Raw genomic sequence first — 23,883 nt, forward strand, 5'->3', positions numbered from 1 at the left:
CATTTATTCAATTGAAATTATTTATTTATTTTTTAGAAAACCCAGATCATGATCTACCACCATGAGGACCATGGTCGCTGATGCAATGACTCCAAAGCTCGTCGTCCACCTAGATCTGTCGTGGTTGTTGTTTGCTCAGATCCGCCTAGAACCATATACAAGGATGCCGAAGCTACCACCTAGACTTATCTGATCTCACATGCCAACCTCCTCTCCACTCTCTCTTTCTCTTCCATACCCAAAAAACCATGACCCTGCTCCCCCTAATTTATTCTTCCCCAATCCAGGGAAGATTACAAGTGTTACTCGTAAAACGAAATCCAATCTATGACGAAAAGAAGAACACCACTTGTAACTTCAATGTTGGGGGATAAACATCATAAGGCTCATACACAAGAAGTATCGCTGTCCAAATTCTCTATTTCCTATCCCACCATTGATGCTTGAGGCTTTTTCAAAGAGGAAAAGGAATTGATATTGAACAAGCCTTTGAAATTCTCAATGTAACGTCCCAAATTGCCTAATAAGGCCTAGTGCCTTGATTAGGGGGCTAGGAGGACAATAAATGATTAATTGCATTATTATGTGATATGATACATGTATAAATGATTTATGTGAGTTATATTATAATATGATTGTATTTGCATGCATGTGGGACCGTTTCTTATTAGAATGACATTTTATTAATTTTAGCCCGTTGAAGGCATACTTGTATATATATGTGAGTATATTGACTAAGACCACATTATTATGTGGATATATTTGGGTTATTCGGCATTAGATGATCCCAGCGAGAAAAGTAGTGATTTAGTCATAATGGGGTCAAATACCCGGCTCGGGGCTAACCTAGGGGTATTTTGGTAATTAAGTGCATTACCAAGGATTATCGGGTAATGGGAAAATTATTTGATGAGTATTTGAGGATATTGGGATTAATTGGGTAATTATGAGATAATTTGGAGATTGGTGAGAAGTGTGGTTAATGACTACTTTGCCCATGAGGGCACTAAAGAACCTGAGCTTGACTAAGGGGTATTTCAATCATTTCTTCCTAGAGAAGGGATATACTTAGTTAACCTTAGATCCTAGTAGCACCAAAACAAATAGAAACACTATCTCAGCTTTCACATTCTCTCTCTCGTTACTCTCTCTCCCTCACTTCTCTTGGGTGAAGTTTTGAATTTTGAAGGGAGTTAGCTTGAAAATTTGAGGCTTGAAGCTAGGATTTGGTTAGGAACAACTTAAAGCTTGAATTACACAACTGAGGTAAGAAGTTCACTTCATTTTCCTGTAAATTCTTCATGTTTAGTAGGTGTTCTTGAGCTTTGAAGCTCAGGTATGGGTTTTAAGTTTTGGTGGGATTTTGATCAAGTGTAAACTTGGGTTTTGTTGGTCTTAATGTATTGATGATGTTCTAAAACTGAATTATGATTTTGGGTTGTGTTTAGGTTGGATTTTGGTGGTTTGAGTTTGGGGAAAATGTAGGTGGAAAACCCATGATTTCTGAGTTCGCAGGGAAGCGCCCCTGCACTTGTTGTTGGGAGCCCCTGCACTATGCAGGTGAGGGCCCTTGGGGCTCTTTGTTTGGGTCTGGCACCCCTGCCCTTGTACTGGGCGCCCTTGCGCTATGCAAGAGAGTTCTTGGGGGCCTTTTATTTTGTTTGGGCGCCCCTACCCTATACAAACTTCAGCAAGGCCCAATTTTAGGGCTTGGGAAGGACTTGGGGGCTCGGGGGATGGTTCCACCACCCAATTAGGTAGGATTGGAAGTCTTGAGAGCACAGGAGTGGTCCTGGAGTTTGTGTTTGTGATTGAATCTTAATGAGATTACTACTTATGATTGTGAATAATTTACCGCTAGAGCTCGGAGCAGGATCGTGCTCAAGGGTCGTTTATATTTAACTTGTGCTTGGACCAAAGGTAAGAAAACTGCCCCCAATACCTGATATATGTGATTAGGGCTTGACCCAGTTGTGGAATATATATTTGATTAGGGCTTGGGCCCCTGTAAGTGCGCATGATTATGATTATGTTTTTGATTGTTTGATTAAGCATGTTGAATGCTCCATATCTGGATAATTGTTATATAATGTATATATGTATGCATTATCTAATTGAGAAAGGCTTGACTTATAAGTCAAGGATGGTAATAGCGCTGAGCGCTAGTCGTTATGGTTAGGCCTAATTAGGAACGCATTATACGCTTGTCCGACCCAATGGTCGTGGCAAATTAAAGTGTCAGGTACGCTGGGCCATCTCTAAGGCTTGTTATATAGAGGATAGGGAAATGAGCGCGGGGTGACTTATTATTCCCGTATCCTGGGGCACTGGGCCCTAGTATGACTTATTAGTCAGTTAATTAGGGAAACTGGCCTCGATATGACGTTGTAGTCATTTATATGAATAGAATGCATGCATGAGAAGGGTTATTACTGCTAGGCATGCTTATTATGATTAGGTAATAAGTTATTAACTGCTTATGAGCATGCTTAAGTTTTCTTGCTGAGCCTTGGCTCACGGGTGCTATGTGGTGCAGGTAAGGGGAAAAGGAAGCTAGACCACCCCTGAGTTGGAGAGCTTCTGTGACAATGTGTACATATGCAGCTGCTCTACCACCACAACCAGGGTTTCTTAGAGGAACTAGGGTCAAACCCTATTTTGCCGCTTATGTCGGCTGTTTATAATTTTGAATTGTAATTACCCTTTTGTAACTATAAACGACTTTGTAAATGTTTATTATGGGATCCTATGTACGAACTTAACATTTTAAATAAAATGACTAATCCTTTTGTCCAAAAATTTTAACCCTAAGCCATTAATCACTTTTAGCTACACGTTTATGGTCAAATGACTTGTTTAGCGAGTCTAACACTATTTAAATACAAAGTGTAATGGTCTTGGCTATGCAGGGCGTTACACTCAAGAAAAGCACTTTCTTGATGAATATCTTGGAGAAAACTTATGATCTTTGAGAGCTAGAGAGAAAGAGAGAGAGAGAGTTTTGAGAGAGAGTTGACAAGTGTGATCAAGGCTTCTCAACTCTAAAAGGCCCCTTTTGAAATGTAGGCACCGTCATTGGGCTAAACCAATAGGATTAGAGCTTTTAAAAACAATATTTTAGAGCTAAAACACATAATTTAAATCTTGAGACAAACAACATGTCGCCTGTCCTCTGTCTTGGTTTTGGTTTTAATCTTTGTGGCGACATGTCGCCTCCCCACTGCCTAGGGTGCTCACAATCACTCTTAATTACCTCCACATGATTTCAAGATTTTAGGGTAAACTTAAATTCCTCATTGTATCATTTTGGAGCTATAATTAAATTATTAATCCCTGCAACAAAAACTCATATTTTTACTTGAACTTAAGTGAATAACTGTTAGGTGCTTGACATCACATTGTGTAATACTATTTAACCTTTATATTTAATAAATCTCAACAAATGCCTCACACAAAAATCCATATCCCTATATTTTTTAAGTTTTTTTTCATATATATATAAATATATTTTATTTTTATAAATCTGTATTTTGTTGTAACGCCCTCAATTGACTATGTTGTTCGTGTTTTCACCAACTGACACGTGGCATTCATTAGAAAGTAATTACGCTCGACGTAAGTTAATAAATCCTTGGTGAGCTCGCCCAGAGCTCCTCAGAAGGTAAGCCATTCCCCATGTTCATGCAATGCCCTCGGAGAAGGTTGTCCTCAGGCGAGCTACGCCTCGAGGACCATAGTTATGATATCCTCTGTCTTCTCCATCCAAGTCCTCCAGGTCTACGAGAAGCATTCTCTGGACCTGGAGCATAGTGCCAGGTGTTAAGCATGGCAACCCTGGACCACAAGCAACAATCTCGCATGTTATTGTTACCCAAATTGTGGTATAGAGTCCATACAGGCGACACGAGGCATGTCCCACGACGCTGCTTGGCATTGGAACACGTGCATCTATCCCCTAACACTATCACAGACGCGTTACCCCAAATGTTTGTGGGATGTAACCTCATAAATGAACCACGTGTAATACGCCTAAGCCCACCATCACCTTCATCACATGAGTTTATATTTAATAGCATTTATACCCCATTAAATGGGAATGTTTTTTAATAAATCCCCATTAAGGGAGTTAATTGTCCTCAGCCTCTATAAATAAGGCTAGGACTATAACGTCCCAAATTACCTAATAGGGCTTAAGGCCTTGGTAGGACGGAAAATTATAGAAATTATGTGATTATGTGATATATATATGTGTATCATTATATTATTATGTGAATTATATTATAATATGACTTGAAATGCATGTTCAGGTGAATTGAATATGCATGTGGGCCCGTTTCTGATTAAAAGGGAAAATTTCATAATTTGGCCCGTTATGAGTATATTTAGCATATATTTGATATATGTGTGGGACCAGATTATTATGTGAGTATATTTGGGTTACTCGGTACGAGACGATCCTAGAAAGAAAGCTAGTGGGAAAGTCACACCAGGACCCATACTTGATTCGGTGTGAGTCAATGGGTATATTGGGTATGTAGTACATTACCGGGTTATTGGGTAATGGAAATAAATATTTGATGATATATTTGGAGTTAGTGAGATCAGGAGGGAATTCTGGGGATTTTGACTATTTGGCCCCCGGGGACGTTTTGGGTACCCCGAGCAACGGGATTTTCTTGAGGTTACTTAAGCTTGAAGTAACCTGATAGAATAAATAAGAAATGAAAAGAACATTCAGTCACGTTCTCTTTCTCTCCCGTTCTCTTTTGGCATTCAATATCATTTTCGAAGGAAACTCAAGTTTTAGGACTCGGATTGAAGCAAGGTTAGAGTCATAACGATTCTAAGGAAGATTAGAAGCTTGTTAGCCAAAGGATTTAACTGAGAAACGAATTAATTGGAGGTAATCCAAGCTTTAAGTTTGAAGTTTTTGAGTTTTTAAGCTTTGATTGGATTTTACATTTTGATGATTTGAATTGTTTGAAGCTTGGGTTTTGATGGTTTTTGTCCATTGGGATGTTTGGGAACTTTGTTTTTGGGAGTTGGTTATGTTTGGATAGGTTTATGGACGATTTTGAGATGGGAAAAATGGAGAAAGTGGCTGGGTTCGAGGTTGGGTCGCGACTTTGTTCTAGGGCGTTGTGACTTGTGTGAATCCAGGACTAGGAAGGGTTCTTCCTTGGGGGGGGGGGGGGGGGCTGCGACTCTAGGGGGTAAGTCGTGGCTCGCGTCCTGAAGCCCAGGCAGAGGGTTGTCTGTCTGGGAGGTGCACCGCGACCCCCAAGGTCAAGTCGCAGCCTGCCTGAGCATTTTGGCCAATTTGGGATTTTGGTGATGGGAACTTAAACCTAGGGGCTCGTGATCGATACTACTACCCAGTTTTGTAGGATTCGACGTCCCGGAGGCTAGGACTAGGTCCGGAAGCCTTTATGTACTCATTTTTTATGGGATTCTATATTATGGTTGTGAGTAGGTTATCGCTAGGGGCTCAGAATCAGGATTGTGCTTGAGGGTCATTTATTGGTAACCTGTGCTTGGACTAAAGGTAAGAAAACTGCACCCAGTATATGATACATGTGATTATGGCTTGGACTGAATGTTGAATATGGAATTGATCAGAGCTTAAGTCTATGTAAATGTGCATGATTATTATTATGCTTGTGATTCCCGAATTGTTGAACAAGAACATGAATAGGGCATGAACGCCTAAGTATGTGCATGATTATGCTTGTGATTATGGATTAATCATGCTGAATACTTTGTATCTGGATATTTGACATATGATATATGTCTGTTTGCATTATCTTATTGATAAAGGCTTGACTTATTAGTCTAGGGTGGCAATAGCGCGCTGAGCGCTGGTCATTTTGGTCAGGCTAACCAGAAGCGCCAGGCACGATGAAACAGAGGATAGGACTAAGGGACCCAGAGTGACTTATTAGTCCCATATCCTAGCATTGACTTATCAGTCAAGGTAGACAATAGCATTGAGCGCTAGTCGTAAAGCATTGACTTATTTGTCAAGGACGACATTAACACACTGAGTGCTCGTTGTAGTCAAGCATGGAGATAGTGCACTTAGCGCTGGTCCATATGATTTGGCCTAACCAAGAGCTCATTATACGCTTGACCAATCTATCGATCGAGGAAAACTCAACGTCATGTACGCTAGATCAGCTCCAAAGCTGGTTATACAAATGACAGGGCAAAGGGCCCCGGGGTGACTCATTTGTCCCATATCCTAGGGTGTTGGGCTAGTATGATTCCATAATCATGTATTTTGGGCATTGACCCTCTATATGATCCATTGATCATTTATCTAGGGCAATTGGCTCCATATGACACTGTAGTCATTTTTATGAACGGTATACATGCATGAGTAGGGTTATTACTACTAGGCGTACTTATTATGATGTGGTAATATGTTATAACTGTTATATTATTTTATAATATAATGTAATATTATATTATAATATAATGTTTTAGATTAAATAAATGTGACAAAGAGTGTCACATATTGTAACATATAATAGAGAGTTACAATATTTAGATATATGAGATATATCCAAATAATGTAACATATTTGGTGTTACGAATTTGTAACTTCCAAATATTACCCTTTATTGCGTAAATTTGGTGTTACATAATATTGAGATGAATTTCATAAAGCCATATGTGAAATGGCTGTTAGAGATATGATTTTAACCCCAATAATGTGTTTTGGGAGTTACAAAATCATTTGGGAGGGTTTGGAACCGTTTGGAAAAACAACACATTTTTAAGTGCTGAAAATGGTCAATGGTCGCAGCCACTGAATGTTGGTGGCCGCGGAAAGTGGGATAGAGAGTAGTGGCCGCGGCCACTAATGTCTCTGGCCGTGGCCACAGGCCAAAACTGACCATTTTTTTTCTTCTTCAGTTTTTTCAATCTTTGTTGAACGGCTCCAAAAACCCAAATAACTCCCAAATCCCATTTTTAATTCCATATTAATCCAATTAAACATTGGTAACAACCATGGGGGTTGGTGGAATTTGAAATTCAAAGGGTGTCTCCAAGCTCTATAAATAGGAGCCTATAGCTCACTTGAAAGACACAACATTTCTATCCATTAGAGCACTTGGCTAGAAACACCTTGAGGCTTGATAATTCCAGAAAGCATTTCCAAAATCTGAGAGAGATCCCTTAGTGCTTGAGTTAGGGGGAAATAAGTTTTTGGATAAAGGTTTCAAACCTTGTTCAAGTTGGTGATCCCCAACACTCTTCACTTTGGTTGTGTGAGTGAGAGAATCTTATTATTTTGTTCTTGTTCTTATTTTCTTCCATTGTTTTTCTTCTTATCATTCTTGTTATATTTACTTGTATCTTTGCTTAAGAGTAGTAATCTCATCTACATCTTTCTTTCTACTACCTCAAGTTTATTTGTATCTTTTTGTCAAAAGTTGTATTTTCTATTTCAATCCTCTTCTTTTTCTATCTCTATATTTATTTGTACTTTCAGTCATTGAGTTGTAACCTTATTTAATCAATCTATATTTATTTGTAATATATTGCCTAGAGTTTTAATATTCTTACCTATATCCATTGAGGCAATCTAATTTTTCCTAACAATAACTGCTTATGAGCATGTGTAAGTTTTCTTGCTGAGCCTCAGCTCACGGGTGCTATATGGTGCACGTAAAGGGCAATGAAAGCTGGACCATCCTCGAGTTGGAGAGCTTAGGTGACGATGTGTACATATGCGACTGCTTGACCACCACGACCGAGGGTTTAAAGAGGAACAACGGTCAAACCTTATTTTGCTGCTTAGGTCGGCAGGTTGTAACTCTTTTATTGTAATTAACATTTTAAATGTATTTTGGGATCCCATGTATATAATAAACATTTAGTGAAACGTTTGAATCTTTGACCAAAAATTTTAACCCTAAACCATTAATCACGTTTAGTTACACGATTATGGCCAAATGACTCATTTAGCGAGTTTAGCACTATTTAAAATACACAGTGTAACGGTCCCTGAGTAGTAGGGCATTACAAGGGCACACATTGTAAAGGATCCCTACTTTTTGCATTCAAAGCATAGCTAAAAGCTGCCTGAACTCCATTGAAGCTTGAGACTCTAAACCTTCCTCAATTCCTAATACAATTGACTCGTTGACTAGGGTTGATTAATAACCTGAACCACATAAAATCTGTGTGTTCTTCTTACAATTTCTTTAAGTTTATTTTAGTTAGTTGATAGCGAAAAAGACAGTCAACAAAATAACTTTTAAATATGAACAATATTTAAATAAAGTTGACAAATTTACAAATAATATGAGAAAAATATTAAGTGGATCTTTTATGCAAAACATTTAGTTCATGAACTCTAAAGAAAATAACATCCACTAGTCTTTCATTACAAAATTACAATCATGATAAAAATAGCTTATAACTCGATGGGGTTCTCGATCTTTTTTCGTCCATCTGGCACCCCACATGATACACACTTCTGTTCTGGATCGATCTCAACTCGCCACACAACATATAAGACATTCACTAATTTCCTGCAAGGCGAAAGGTGAGGGGGTGAACTAACAGCCTAGTAATGAGAAGTAAAACAAACAAAAAAAAACAAGCAAACATTATTTAGAAAACCATATGCTCATATCATAACAGAACACAGAATCATCACACAGAAATCTTATGCGTGCACTACGCATGTAAATGGGAGTGATACTACGAGGAAGCACTGAGGTCCTCTCTGCTACCACTATGGTCAAAACTGTGGCGACCTTTTGTCCATGTTTTACCTTCCCAAGTACATTCCCTAAAACATTTGGCATAAAACATGCATTCAATAAACATTTGCAATCAAGAAAACATGTTTAACCTCCATACCTTGGTGCATGTGTGGAATCATGCTTAAATAGCTAAGTTGCACGCCCAAAAACAATGATCTCGTTTAACATTCAAAGCCTATCTATAAAAATAACAATAACCTTATTTAGACAATATGATGCTTAAATAGCTAAGTTGCACGCCCAAAAACCTCTTTGCATGAGCCATGCAACACGTAGCTTTATTCCATAAATCAATAGTTCCTCATTTCCATAAATCAAACTTAACCTAATACCAATACTAAGATAACCACCATCTAGGATTTTATGAGGGTAGGTGGTAATGAGAGAATGGCCTGCGCCACTTACTTGTTTCAGGAGGATGCCCGAATATGGTGGGAGGTGGTATCCCAGACCAAAGCAGTAAACACCATGGAATGGGAAGAGTTCAGAACTTTGTTTAATGAAAAGTACTACAATGATGCAATTAAAGCTGCGAAGGATGAAGAGTTCAGCAAGTTACTTCAGGGTAACATGACAGTGATTGACTACGCCCTAAATTTTGATAGATTGACAAAGTTTTCCGGAGATCTGGTTCCCACTAATGGGACTAGATGAGAAAGGTTTCTCCAGGGGCTACAACCTATGATAGCCCGGGATGTTCGTATTTTTACTGTGCCAGGGGTGACTACCTATGTGCAGGCTGTGGAGAAGGCGCTCACAGTTGAGAGCTCAGAGAATAAGATCTGGCGTGAGAATGCGGCTAGAAGGGATTATTTGAGGCCGGGATCTCCATTTGTAGGCTTTGGTAGGGGTGGAGGTCCCTGTGACCAAAAGAGAAGGACTCCAGATACAGTTTAAGCTCCAGGGCTAGATAGGAGGCCACACGGCATACAGATAGACCGCCAGGGTGGCGGTGAGACCTTGAAAGCATTCCTAGAGTGTACTCGGTGCCATATTGGGGAATGTCGGGCAAAGGCCTGCTTCGTCTGCGGGAATGTGGGACACTTGAAGAAGGACTGCCCGAAAGCCAGAAAGGAAGAGCTCAAGAAGGTGGACAGCTTGACGCCAGCTCCAGTGTTCACCTTGACCCAGGTGGAGGCCGAGGCTAGTCCCTTGGTGATTACAGGTCAGCTTTCTAGTGCTGGAACCCTTTATACTCTTTTGATTGACTCAGGTGCTATGCATTCTTTTGTTGTCAATATGATTATAGATGGATTGTGTGTAGACTGTGTGACTTTTATCCTATGGGGTTTGGTACTATGCTGCTTATTGGGAGTTAGTGGTTTCCCAGAGATGGGTTAGATCACTACCAGTGTCAGTGGATGGTAGGGAGTTGTCAGTTTAGTTGATAGAGTTGGTTATGACTGATTTTGATGTAATTCTGGGTATGGACTGGTTAGAGAAGTACGAGGCAATGATAGATTGTAAGAAGAAGATGGCAACCTTTGAGTCTGAGGGTGAAGACCCCTTTGTATTCGTTGGCACTATGCATGGACCTCGTATACCTTTGATATCTATACTTAGAGCTAGAGACTTATTGCAGGGGGATGCATGGGGTTCTTAGCTAGTGTGGTGGATACCACTCAGGTTGTGCTAGTGGGACAAGGACAGACCAGATTGGTCTGTGAGTTTCTGGATGTGTTTCCAAAGGATCTGCTAGGGTTACCTCCACATAGGGAGATAGAGTTTGTAATTGAATTGTCGCCAGGGATAGAGCCAGTGTCTAGGGCACCTTATAGGATGGATCTAGCAGAGCTGGAGGAACTAAAGGTTCAATTACAGGAGTTACTAGGCTTGGGATTTATCAGGCCCAGTCTCTCGCCATGGGGCACACCAGTTCTCTTCGTGAAGAAGAAAGATGGTTCTCTGAGGATGTATATCGATTATAGAGAACTGAACAAGTTGACTATCAATAACAGGTATCCTCTGACAAGGATTGATGATTTGTTTGATTAGTTATAGGGTAGGACGGTATTCCCAAAGACACATCTTCGATCTAGTTATCACTAGTTGAGGATCAGGGAGGAGGATACACCGAAGACAGCTTTTCACACCAAGTATGGGCATTATGAGTTTTTGGTGATGTCATTTGGACTGACTAATGCCCCAAAAACATTTATGGATCTGATAAACAAGGTGTTCAATGATTACCTAGATCGATTTGTTATCATCTTTATCGACGATATTCTGGTATACTCCCAGTCACAGATAGAGCACGAGCAGCACCTCAGATTGGTACTACAAAGGCTGAGAGAACACAGGCTGTATGCGAAATTTAAAAAGTACGAGTTCTGGTTACCACAGGTGACTTTCTTAGGTCACATAGTCAGGAAGGATTTAATTATGGTGGATCCAGTGAAGATTGAGGCAGTCAGAGATTGGCCAAGGCCAAAGAATGCTTCAGAGATAAGGAGTTTCTTGGGATTGGCAAGTTATTACAGACACTTTGTGGAGGGGATTTCCAAGATTGTGTCACCACTGATAGAGTTGACACACAAGAATTAGAGGTTCATATGATCAGACAGGTGTGAGGACAGTTTCTAGAGACTGATGAAGAATTTGATGACTGCTCTAGTTCTTAGTCTTCCTACATATCAGGACAAGTTTGTGGTTTATTTTGACACCTCGAGGCAAGGCCTAGGTTGTGTCCTTATGCAGACATGGAAGATGATTGCCTATGCATCACGCCAACTGAATGAGTATGAGCAGAGGTACCCCACACATGATCTGGAACTTGCAGCAATGGTTTTTGCACTGAAGGTGTGGCAACACTACTTATATGGTGAGAAGTGTGAGATATACACGGATCACAAGAGTTTGAAATACTTTTTCACCCAGAAGGATTTGAACATGAGGCAGAGACGTTGGTTAGAGCTAGTGAAGAATTACAATTTTTTGATCCTCTATCACCTGGGGAGAGCCAACGTGGTAGTAGATGCCTTAAGTCGGAGGGGTCCGAGGCAGTTGTATAGTGCTAGGCATATATCTAGGGAGTTGGCTGAGGATATGACTAGAGCATGTATTGAGCTAGTGGTGGGCCAGTTAGCCAACATGACCCTGCATTCTACTCTTTTGGAGGGGATTAAGGAAAAGCAGTTAAGTGACCCACAGTAGGGAAGGATCAGAAGGGACGTCCTAGCTTGAGTAGCTAAGCGCTACACAGTGTCAGACATGGGCTTATTGAGATACATGGTTGAATCTGCGTTCCAATGGAGACTGGGATCAGACGAGAGATGCTGGATGAATCTCATACTACTACCCCTTATTCTCTATATTCAGGCACCACGAAGATGTATCATGATCTTAAAGTTTTATATTGGTGGCCTGGGATGAAGAGGGACGTGACTGAGTACATGGCAAGGTGCCAGACCTGTCAACAGGTCAAGGCAGAGCATCATATACCAGAAGGGATGTTGTAGCCTCTGGATATCCCAAAGTGGAAGTGGGAGGATATCACGATGGATTTCGTGGTTCAGTTTGGGTCAGCGTGGATTGGTATACGAAATCAGCTCACTTTCTACTAGTGAGGATAAACTACATGGTTGAAAAATACGCAGATCTCTATGTGAGAGAGATAGTTTGCCTTCATGGGACCCGAAGGTCTATCGTGTCTGATAAGGACCCTATCTTTACTTCCCATTTTTGGGGAAGTTTTGGGTACACAACTGAAATTCAGTACAGCTTATCATCCTCTGACCGATGGTCAGTCTGAGAGGACTATCCAGATATTGGAGGACATATTGAGAGCGTGTGTATTGGACTTTGAAGGGTCTTGGAAACAATATTTACCTGTGATAGAGTTTTCCTATAATAACAACTACCCGTCGACTATTGGAGTGGCACCTTATGAGATGATGTATGGTAGGAAGTGCAGATCGCCCATTCACTGGGATGAGTTGGGTGAGAGGAAATATTTGGGTCCTGAGGCAGTTCAGAGGAACATTGAGCCTATTGAAAAGATTAGAGCTCAGATGCTTGCATCTCAGAGGAGACAGAAGAGTTATTCAAACCCAAAGTGGAGGAACGTGGAGTTCCAGGTAGGAGACTATGTCTTCTTTGGGGTATCACCAATGAGAGAGGTGAAGAGATTTGGGAAGAAGGGCAAGCTGAGCCCTAGGTTTGTTGGACCATTTGAGATCTTGGAGAGGATCAGCCAGGTGGCCAATAGATTGGCCTTACCCCCTGCACTATCTAGTGTGCACAACATATTTCATATTTCCATGCTGAGGAAGTATGTATCAGATGAGACTCATGTATTGAGTTATAAGTATCTAGAACTGGTGACAGATTTGTCCTACGAGGAGCAGCCAGTACAGATTTTAGACAGGAAGGACAACGTCCTGAAGAACAAGACTATACCTTTAGTTAAGGTATTATTGAGGAACATCAAGGTCGAGGAATTGACCTGGGAGTTGGAGGCAGATATGCAAAATCAGTATCCCGAGCTGTTCATGTAAAATTTTGAGGACGAAATTTCTGTAACGAGGGGATAGTTGTAACGTCCTGAATTACCTAATAAGGCTTAGGGCCTTGATTAGGGGGCCAAGATGGCAATTTATGGAAATTATATGTTTATGTGATATATATGTGTGTAATTATGTGACTATGTGAATTATATGATACTATGAGCTTATATGCATGTTTAGGTGTATTAAATATGCTTGTGGGCTCACTTCTTATTAGAAGGCCAACTTTTGTAATTTGGCTTGTTATGGGTATATTTGGCATATATGTGATATATGTGTGAGACCACATTATTATGTGGATATATTTGGGTTACTCGGCACGAAACGATCCTAGGGAGCAAGTTAGCGGGAAAGTCACAACGGGACCAAATTCCTGACTCGGGGCGAGTCAATGGGTATTTTGGATATCTAGTACATTACTGAGTTATCAGGTAACAAGAATGAATATTCGAGGATATATTTGGTATTAGTGAGATTAGGAGGGAATTTCAGGAGTTTTGACCATTTTTCCCTCGGGGATGTTTTTGGTACCCCGAACCTTGAGATTTGCTTAAGGTTATTTAGAGTCTAAGTAAACATCACAAAACACCAAAAACAGAGGAAAACATGTTCAACACTTTCTCTCTCTCTCTCTCTCTCTCTCTCTCTCTCTCTCAGTATCGTTCAAAGACTTTCTTAAAATTCCTTGGGAATTCTTGCGGTTAAGGAGAATCGAGGCTAGTTTAGGCTCGAGATTGCTTGAGGAAATACTTACCATCGATTGGGGAAACAGAGGTAACAATTTCTAGCCCTAAATCTCTGTGTTTTCTAGCTTTTAGTTAAGTTCTTGGAGTTTTACAAAATCAGTTCCTAGTTGGGAATTTGAAGGGGTTTTGGCCAAGCTTTTACTTGGGTTTTAATGGTTCTGAGCTACTGAATTGATTGGGGACTGTAACGCCCTACTACCTTAGAGACGTTACTAAGTGAGTTTAAAACAGAAATTGTGCATTTAATTGACTCAAAGTGGTTTCTAAAACCAAAAGTGTGATTAAACCAGAGTTTAAGGCTGTATTCTTTTAAAATGTTTAACTTCATTGAAAACGTTAAAAATAAAACATCTGGGATCCCAAAGTAAGGTTTACAAAATATTTACAATTCAAAAATAGATTTACACCAGGCTAATCTATCAAAAGAATGGATTAATACAGCCATTTACAAAATGCCCCCAACCAAAGCAGTCGGGCAGACCGAACATGTACGCGCCGCCCCCACGCTCTCCATACTCATGGCCGGTTGACTGACTCCTTGCTTTTACCTGCCACACGGAGCACCCGTGAGCCGAAGCCCAGCAAGAAAACCCAAATAGCACATAACATATGCAAATAATATAGCTGGCATAATTCACAGATAAATAGGAAAATCATCAATTTAAACAAGCACGGCCATGCCGCCCCAGAGGCCTTACCAAAGCTTGGGGGTCTCGGTCATTACCGTAGGATAACCCATGTATCCCTTGGGTCCCACCCTGGCTATAGCATCCCATGTGCTGAGCGTTACTTCCGGCCCCGCTGCCGTACCAGGCCTACGCCGCTCTCGGCCTTAGCCGTTCATTCCATTACAATCACACATATAATACATTCAGAAATGACCATTCAAACATACAATAATTTATCTAAGATTACACATTCGCACACAATAAAATCTAGGGCCGTGCCCTGCAGTCACACAGTGGGCCTATGCCCTATTCTCGGGTGTTACGGTTTTCTTACCTATATTTCGTGCTTTCCGATGCACCACGGTCACGAGCACGGTCCTCTAGCACGAGCCCCTCCGAAATCCTAGTCACAACACACATAAACACTTTTAATACTAACCAAGCCCAAGACTACCTCCTGGGACCAATCCCGTACTCTCGGGACCCCCAAATTCCTATAATAAAACATTGGAAACATCCCCCGAACCCCCGGAGCAAAAGCCCAAAAATTGAAAACTTTAATGCCCAGAAAATGGCCTAGCGCCGCGGCTCTACCCAAGAGGGCCGCGGCGCCCAGCAAGTCAGAGAGCCACCCCTGACTGGAACATCCTTGCGCCGCGGCGCCCAAGTACAGGGCCGCGGCACTCCATCGCGAACCCAGAATTTCTGGGTTTTTCACCTTCAATTCCTTCATCCAAAATACCTCCAAACCGACCCAAACACATATCTCAACCCCAAAACTCAATTCCAAACCTCATATGAACAATCTAACAACCTATAGACACTAGAAACAAGATCAAAACATCAACACACCCAAGATCCACACCTTTGATCTTAAATTTCAGCAACTCAAACCAAAACCCATGAAAATCTTAACTCAAGCATTAAATTCCTCAAATCAACACAGAAACAAAACTTAAGTGTGTAATAAATCCATACCTCAAGTGAAGAATCCACCCCAACAAGCTTCCTTGAACTCCTCCTAAGCTCCCACTTCAGCCCTTCTACCCCTCCTCTTCTTTTCTTTTTGCTTGCCTTAACTCTTCTTTCTCCTTCTCTTTCTTCTCTTCAATTTCTATCAAAGCACTAAATGATCCAATGCCCAAACCGTATACCCCATATACCCAGCTGAAACTTGCCTATTTGCCTTTCCAAAAGACCAAATTACCCCTTCCTACTAATCCTTATTAGCTAAACTTTCAAGGGCACTTAAGTCTTTACACTTTCATTTCAATTCTACCACTTTCTATCTTAAAACTTGTTACCCACAGCCGTTACAAATGGTTACCCAGGTTACCCAATTACCAATAACTAACCACTCATTCTCAACTCAACTTATAAGATTCCCGAAGTACCCCTAGGCTCCTCCCGAGCCGGGTACAACATCCCGTTGTGACTTTTAGACTAAATGGCTCACTAGGACCGTCTCGATGTGTGCATCCTGATAAAAAAAACACCTCACATGGCACAATTAACATAGTACAATTATCACAGTTATGCCCTATCATGGCCAGATTACAATCATGCTCATTCTAAGACAATCAGGTCTACATGCATACTAATTCACATAGTCATGCATCTCAATTAATCAATTAGTCATATAACGTGCATTAAATGATAATCATGCATAAAACTCAATAAAAACACACACACCAAATCTCATCATGCCCTCCAGGCACACTACTCCAGGCCCTAAAGCCTTAATACTGAATTTGGGGTCGTTACAGGGACTTTACTTGTGAGCTTTAGCTATGTTCAGATAGGTTTTATGAGGGATTTGGCTTGAGGAAAATGGAGAAAAAACAGGGTTTTCATGTCGAGTCGCAACCCTGTTCTTGGGGCACTGCGGCTCACATGAATGTGGGAGAAGCAGGTGCCTTCGGGCCATTTGAGTCGCGGTGCCTGCTAGGGCACGCTGCGGCATGTGTCGAATTAGAGGAGAGCTTGGGCTCTCTGACTTGGGGTGGGTCACGACTCCTATGTTTTGAGCCGCGACACTTGAAGGGTTTCTGACCCCGGGAGGGTTTCGAGTGCGGGAACTCAACCCTAATGGCTCGGGATCGATCCTACTATCCAGTTTAGTAGAATTCGATGCCCCGGAGGCTAGGATTTGGTTTGAAAGCCTTTATTCGCTCGTTTTGACTAGATTCTCTATTGCTTGTGATTAATTTATCGTTAGGGGCTCGGGACCAAGATCGTGCTCGAGGGTCATTCTTAATACACTTTGCACTCGGACCTAAGGTAAGAAAACTGCACCCAATACGTGATATATGTGTTTAGGGCCTTGAGTAGTTGTTGATCATAACTATGATTAGGGCTCGGCCCCTGAGAATGAATGTGATTTAGGTTATGCTCAGATGCTCCATGTCTGGATAATTGTTTAATGAATTCTTGCCTTGTTTGCATAGGCAGGGCTCGACCCCGTTAAGGAACATAGTTATTACTTTGTTTGTGTTTGATTGGTTAAGATACAATGATTTATATGCATACATGCTTGTATTGTCTGAAGTATGCTTATCTATATATGTATATGAATGTCTGATTAAAGCCTTGATTTATTAGTCAAGGGCGGCAATAGCGTATTGCGCGTTGGTCGAGAGGCTAAGGCCCAATCAGGGACGTACTATTACGTTGGCCGACCCTATGATCGTTGGAAAACAAAGCGCTTGGCTAGCACTATGGCTAGTTACTCAGAGTTAAGGGCAAGGTCTCCAAGTGACTCTATGGTCCATAACTAGGGCATAGGGCCCTGGGTTGACTCTATGGTCAACTATTCAGGGCAGCGGGCCCCAGTATGATCCAATGATCATTTATTTGTAATTGTATGCACGCATAAGTAGGTTATTACTGCTGAGAATGATAGATATGTATTTGGAATATGTATTTAATGCTCATGCACATGTTAAGTTTTCTTGCTGAGCCTTGGCTCACGGGTGCTATGTGGTGTAGGTAAGGGAAAAGGAAATCTAGACCAGCCATGAGTTGAAGAGCTTCGGTGGCGGCATGTACATATGCGGCTGCTCGTCCACCATGACCGAGGATATCTTAGAGGAACTAGGGTTGTATCCCTTATTTTGCTGCTTAGGCCGGCTAATTGTAACTTTTGAGTTGTATATACCCTTTTAAACATTTGTTTGTAATATTTTGGGATCCTATCTATGTATGAAACTTTCAAATGAAAAGTCAACATTTTCTTTGACCAAAATTTTTAACCCTAACCCTTGACATTAACCTTAGTTACATGTTTATAACCAAATGACTTGATTAGCAAGTCTGACACTATTTAAAGTACAGAGTGTAACGGTCCTAGATTAGGAAGACATTGCAAACATCATGCCCAAAATCTAAGCCACACGTCCCACTTTCTTTACATGGGCCATGCATAACATGCATTAAATCCATGATCATAATATCCATTCTTTTGTAATCAAACTTAAACCTATACAACCTTAAGTGAACATAAACTAAAAAAAATGATAATGATAATGATACCTTTGGAGATCGAAAGTCAATTCCTACCCTTCCTTGATTCCTTGGAATTCGAACACCTGTAAAACACAAAACCATATTCAATGACCACCAAGAAGAAAAGAAGAAACTCATAACCAAATTCAAACCAACCATCGCGATCTTACCTTAACATTTGATCCCCTTCTTCACTAAAAAATCTCTAGCCCTAGAGCTAGACCTCCATCTTCTCTTTCTTTTTCTCATTCTTTCTCACACGTACTTTGTAACGACCCAAAATCACTAATAAGGCTTAAGGACCTTGATTGGTGTCTTGGGAGGGCATAATTGTATATGTGTGATTTAAATGTTTGGATGCATGATTATATGGCATGCATGATTAATATGATTATATGACTATGTGACATGCATGTTTGTGAGTATTATATATGCATGTGGGCCCTTTATATCTTATAAGGGCATATTTGTAATTTTGGCCCGTTGAGGGCATAAATGTGGTTATATGAGATAAATTGTTGATACCACATTATTATGGGGATATATTTGCAGCATATGGCTCGAGACGGTCCTAGTGAGCGGATTGGTGAAATTGTCACAGCGGGGATTAATACCCAGCTCGGGGGAAGGCTAGGGGTATTTTTGGGAATTTAGAGAATATATCAGGGATTATTAGGTATTGAATAAATAATTGGTGGTTAGTTGGATGACGGGATTAATAGGCAAATATTAGGAACATTTAAGGAGTTAGTAGGAATTGGGGGAAAATGACTAATTTACCCTTAGAATAATTAAAGGATATAGTATAGCTAGGAAGGGTAAAAAAGTCTTTTGACTATCAAAGGATAAACTCAATAACAATTAGAACTAAATAGAAAGAGGTAGAAACAACTTAAGAAAAACTCTCTCTTTCTCTCTCCATCTCTCACACGATTTCTCTTCTCTCTCTTGGTGATTGAGTTTGAGCTGCTGAAGGAAGTTAAGGAGTTGAAGAACTTGGGTTTGAAGCTGGAATTTTGGTAGGAGTTTGGGTGATTTAAAGCTCTGGAACTAGGGGATTTAGCTGAGACTTAAGCTCAGGATTTGGAGGTTGAAGCCTATGAGAAGTCAGTCATAATTGAGGTAAAATTCTAAATCTTCATCTTTGAGTTTCTGGTTGGATTTTTGATAGAGTTTTTGGTGCTTGTTTAGTTCTAACTTGGGCTGATGAATTGGGATAGAAACCTTAGTGTCTTGAGGTAATTTTATGGTTAAAATATGTGGATTAATGTCTTGAACTCGTAGTTAACTTGACTGTGGATTGGGAGATTGTTAAGGTGAAGATTCTGGAGAATTTGGCCGGAAAAAGTTGGACGAGAAAAACCAGATTTTCTGGGTTTGAAGGAGGCGCGTCGCGACCCAGCCCTGGGGCGCCGCGACATGTGTGGACATTTTGTCCTGGGATGCTCTCTTACTTGGGGGTGTGTCGCAACTCACTAAGCCAAGTCGCGACCCGCCTCCCCCTTTGGCTTGGGTAATTTCTCTCTGACTTGGGGGCAAGTCGCGACCCGCCTGAGGATTTTAGCCTTAGAATTGTTTCTAGACTTCGTAAGGCTCGGGGGTTCGAGCCTAGGCGCTCGAGACAGTTTCTACTACCCGGTTTAGTAGAAATTGAGATCCCAGAGGCTAGCTTCTGTCTCCTAAGTATTTATTTGGATTGGAAGTTAACAATTACCCATTGGACACTGTGACTAGGTTTTTCGCCATGGCTCGGGGCTGAGGATCGTGCTCGGAAGCATTTAATTTTCTTCATTCAGAATTAAAGGTAAGAAAAATACACCCTTATGTGGCTATGTTGGGACTGAGATTCACTGTATTTTAATACATATGCTGTATAAATGTAACAATGCCAGGTGAGCATGAAAATGAACAGCCAAAGAGTGTCGGGGCAGATAATTTGCGCATAGGACACAACTCGGCCACTGTGAGCTGCGGTCAGCTAGATAAACACTGGACTCAGCCCAAGTGAGCTGGAGTCAGTGGGTTAAATAGAGGGTGCGACCTAAGGGCGTCGACCCTGAATATTGTATGATGATTGTGATAAACTGTTGAATATAAATATGTTTTTTGTTGTTAATCTGATTCTTATGGCTAGTTGAATATCTGGATGATTGACTTGTGATTCATTAATTGTCATCACTGATTATGTGTCTGCTATGCTGTTATGGTTTTCTTGTTGGGCCTTGGCTCACGGGTGCTACGTGGTGCAGGTAAAGGTAAGGGTAAGATGGATCAACCATGACTAGAGAGCTCTGGGGCCGAGGTGTATATTGTTAGTTGCTCATCCGCCACGGTCAAGGGATTGTACAGGGATAGAAACCTAAAATGTATATTTTTCCATTAGAATGGCCTTGATTGTATATAACTTTTGGAAGTTTGTAAATTTGTCCTTTAAACCCTGTTTTTGGGATCCCATGTACTAAACATTTATTTTAATGAAAATTATCTTTTACAACCAAGATCTTTTAACCCTAACTTTATTATGACTTTAGGATCACATCTTTATTCAGATGACTTGATTAGCGAGTCCTGAATTATTTTAAACACACAGTGTAACGGTCTTGGTTATCCAGGGCGTTACATACGTCTCCTTCTTCTTCTTCTTCTTCTTCTTCTTCTTCTTCTTCTTCTCCTTGTGTTGTAGGAAAATGAGAGCTAAGCTCTCTCTATTTATAGGCTCCAAGGCCACCCATCAACACTCTCATCAAATCCTCTTAAATCATGTTGATTGATTCCAATCTTCCAATCAAATAATCTTGATTGATTCTACTCTTCCAATCAAATAATCTTAATTGATTCCTAATTTACATTTACCATTTATACACTTGAATCCATTATAAATTTATGAACCTAGTCTATTCCTTGTACCAAGTTCATGATTCCAAATCAAATCACCATGATTCCCAAAATCATCTCTCATATCCCCTTAATTTCAAAAATCGCTTATAAAAGGAAAGATCAATCACTCTTTGATTATACTTCATTGACTTGCCATTAATCACACTTAATGAGGGGTAATCTCTTTGCCAATTTCAAAATTAGCCTAATAGGATACCTTCAGTTTCCCTATTTCTCTCAATCACCAACTCATTATACCAAATCTACATGATCTAGTTCCCCTGAATAAGTCAACAAAATATCTAATAGATAGCTACACACCATTGTTGAAAATCATAGGAAATTCCAAGACGATTACACACCTCATTATCGAGTCACCTCTTAGTCATCTAGTTATCATGATTCACCCTTACTAAATGCACCTTAAGAATTCGAAAATACTTACCATTTATATTTCTAAATTGTATCCATGATGGTGATAAGACACCCTTCTTGATTAATCTCTAACTCATCAAGATATCAAGAAATCAATCTTGCTTATTCCACATCATCTCTTATTAGTCTTTTCATACATAGCAAAGCATGATCATTCACCACACTTCTCTTTTACACACACACCACAAGCCCAATGCTATCCCATGCACACACATGTGCACACATTTATCATATACTTGATTCAAAGTATAAATAAGTAAATAATATAAAGTAAATAAATAAATAAAAGAATAATTATTATAGTAAATAAGATAGCAACTAATTAAACAAGTAAACAAGACAATAATAAAAGAATAGTAAAATAAAATAATCAAATAAAAAATAAGTGAATTAAAAAACAATTAAATAAATTAAAATTAGCAATAAATAATTAAAGTGTGTGTGTCCGGATAGTACTGACAGTGACATTCCCTCCCGCCTGTCCACCCCTTTTGTATAGGTAATATATATTATATGTTTTTTTATCAAGAACATACTTTTATATATTTATATATGGAAGACTTATCAATGGTTACTACCCAAAGATGAATACTAACAATTATGATGATGTGACAACATAGTAACTTGGTATAGCAAGTCACCAACAGGTAAATATTTTTTTCTACATTAATTTTGAATTTAGTTATATTTCTTTTGTCATAATTAATGTTGTTTCCAAATAATGAGTGACACTAGCTATATTTAGAAATTGACATGCATTTGAAAAATGAAAAGTTTACAATATTATATTTTCATATTAAATACATTTTTTTCATCTGGTAACCCTTCCAAAAATTAAAAAAAAATCAAATTTTATTTTTAGAAATATTAATTAACAACTGTAAATATGAATCATTGATCTTAATCAAATAATTGATATTAACGTAACCATCTATAGGTAATAACCATATTAATATTTATATTTATGTTTTTTTATAATACTTTTATTTTATATTTATTATAGAAATAAAATTAATTTATAATCTCATTTGTTTAAATAAAATAATTAGAATAAATTAAAAATATTATAATAAAAAATAGGGAAAGTTCGATTGTATTGAACTTTGAATTTTTGTGTAATTTTATTTCATTATACTTTATGTAAAAATGAAGTATTATGATTTGTAGATATTTTTGTTTAATTAATTTAAATTTGATTGGTTATATGGTTTTTTAATTAATTATTTAAATAATTAATTAGCTTTATTAATTAATATTTCAACTAACACAATTGTTTTGCAAAGGCGCTATGAGATCAATTCGGCTAATCACACAAAACATAAACACAATAGCTTGCAGGATTCACAGCTTGCAGGATTCATAGTCGATGCTGACGCTTTGTTATAAGAAGGTAACTTTTTTTCCAGTTCAAATATCAATTCATTTTTAGTTAATCTTTTATCAATAAATTTTTAAAACTTCTTGTGTTACAGTGAAATTTAGAGACTAGACTTTCTATTGGGATCCCAGAAACATGGATGGCAACCAAGTACGAAGTCGGTGAGGGGTGGGTTAGCCAGCGAATGATAATTAAATAAGTAAATTTGTATTTTTTTTTAGATTTCTTACTTTATTTACTTGTAAATTCTTATTGTTAATATTACAAATTATTTGATACATGATAAGATGCTCGTTGTGCGTGACATGCGACAGTCATAGCATTTTGCGAGCTTGTCAATTGCACTCATTGAGAACTCCCCCAACATAAGGGATCAACATCGCACTCATTGAGTTAGTATTTTGAAGGAAATGTGGCCATCATACAAGACTCGGTCGTAGAATTGGCTAGAAGGTACATCATGTAGCACCACCAGCAGTTGTAGTTCCTCCACCTTCGCCTATGACTGAGACTATCTAGGAGATGATAGAGCATATACAAGCCTTAGAGCATGATGTCGCTAACCTTAGAGTAGGTGGAGCCTCATGATCAAAAAATTCTTAGCAGTCAATACCTTCATCATATAGTCATATAGTCAGGATCCTACTACATGATCTATTTAGTAGGATTTTTTTATGTATTTTTATTCTATTATACTTCTTAGTTTAATTAAAAGGACAAATTTATATAAACTTTTATTTTTGGATCTAATTCTTATTATATTTATTTAAATTATATTATATTTAAAGTACAAAATGTTGTCACTATAGGGTAACACATGTAGTTGCTATAGGTATTCGAATATTTAAATTTTGGGGTATGTATAGCAATGAAACACATCATCCTAGAATGACTACAATGTTTTCACTATTACCTATAGCCACGACATCTTAATTTTTGTCCCTAAAACATACCCTATAGCCACAAATATCTAGCAACGATAAGTAGCGA

Source organism: Humulus lupulus, chromosome X (assembly GCF_963169125.1).
Source record: "Humulus lupulus chromosome X, drHumLupu1.1, whole genome shotgun sequence".
NCBI lineage: Eukaryota > Viridiplantae > Streptophyta > Magnoliopsida > Rosales > Cannabaceae > Humulus > Humulus lupulus.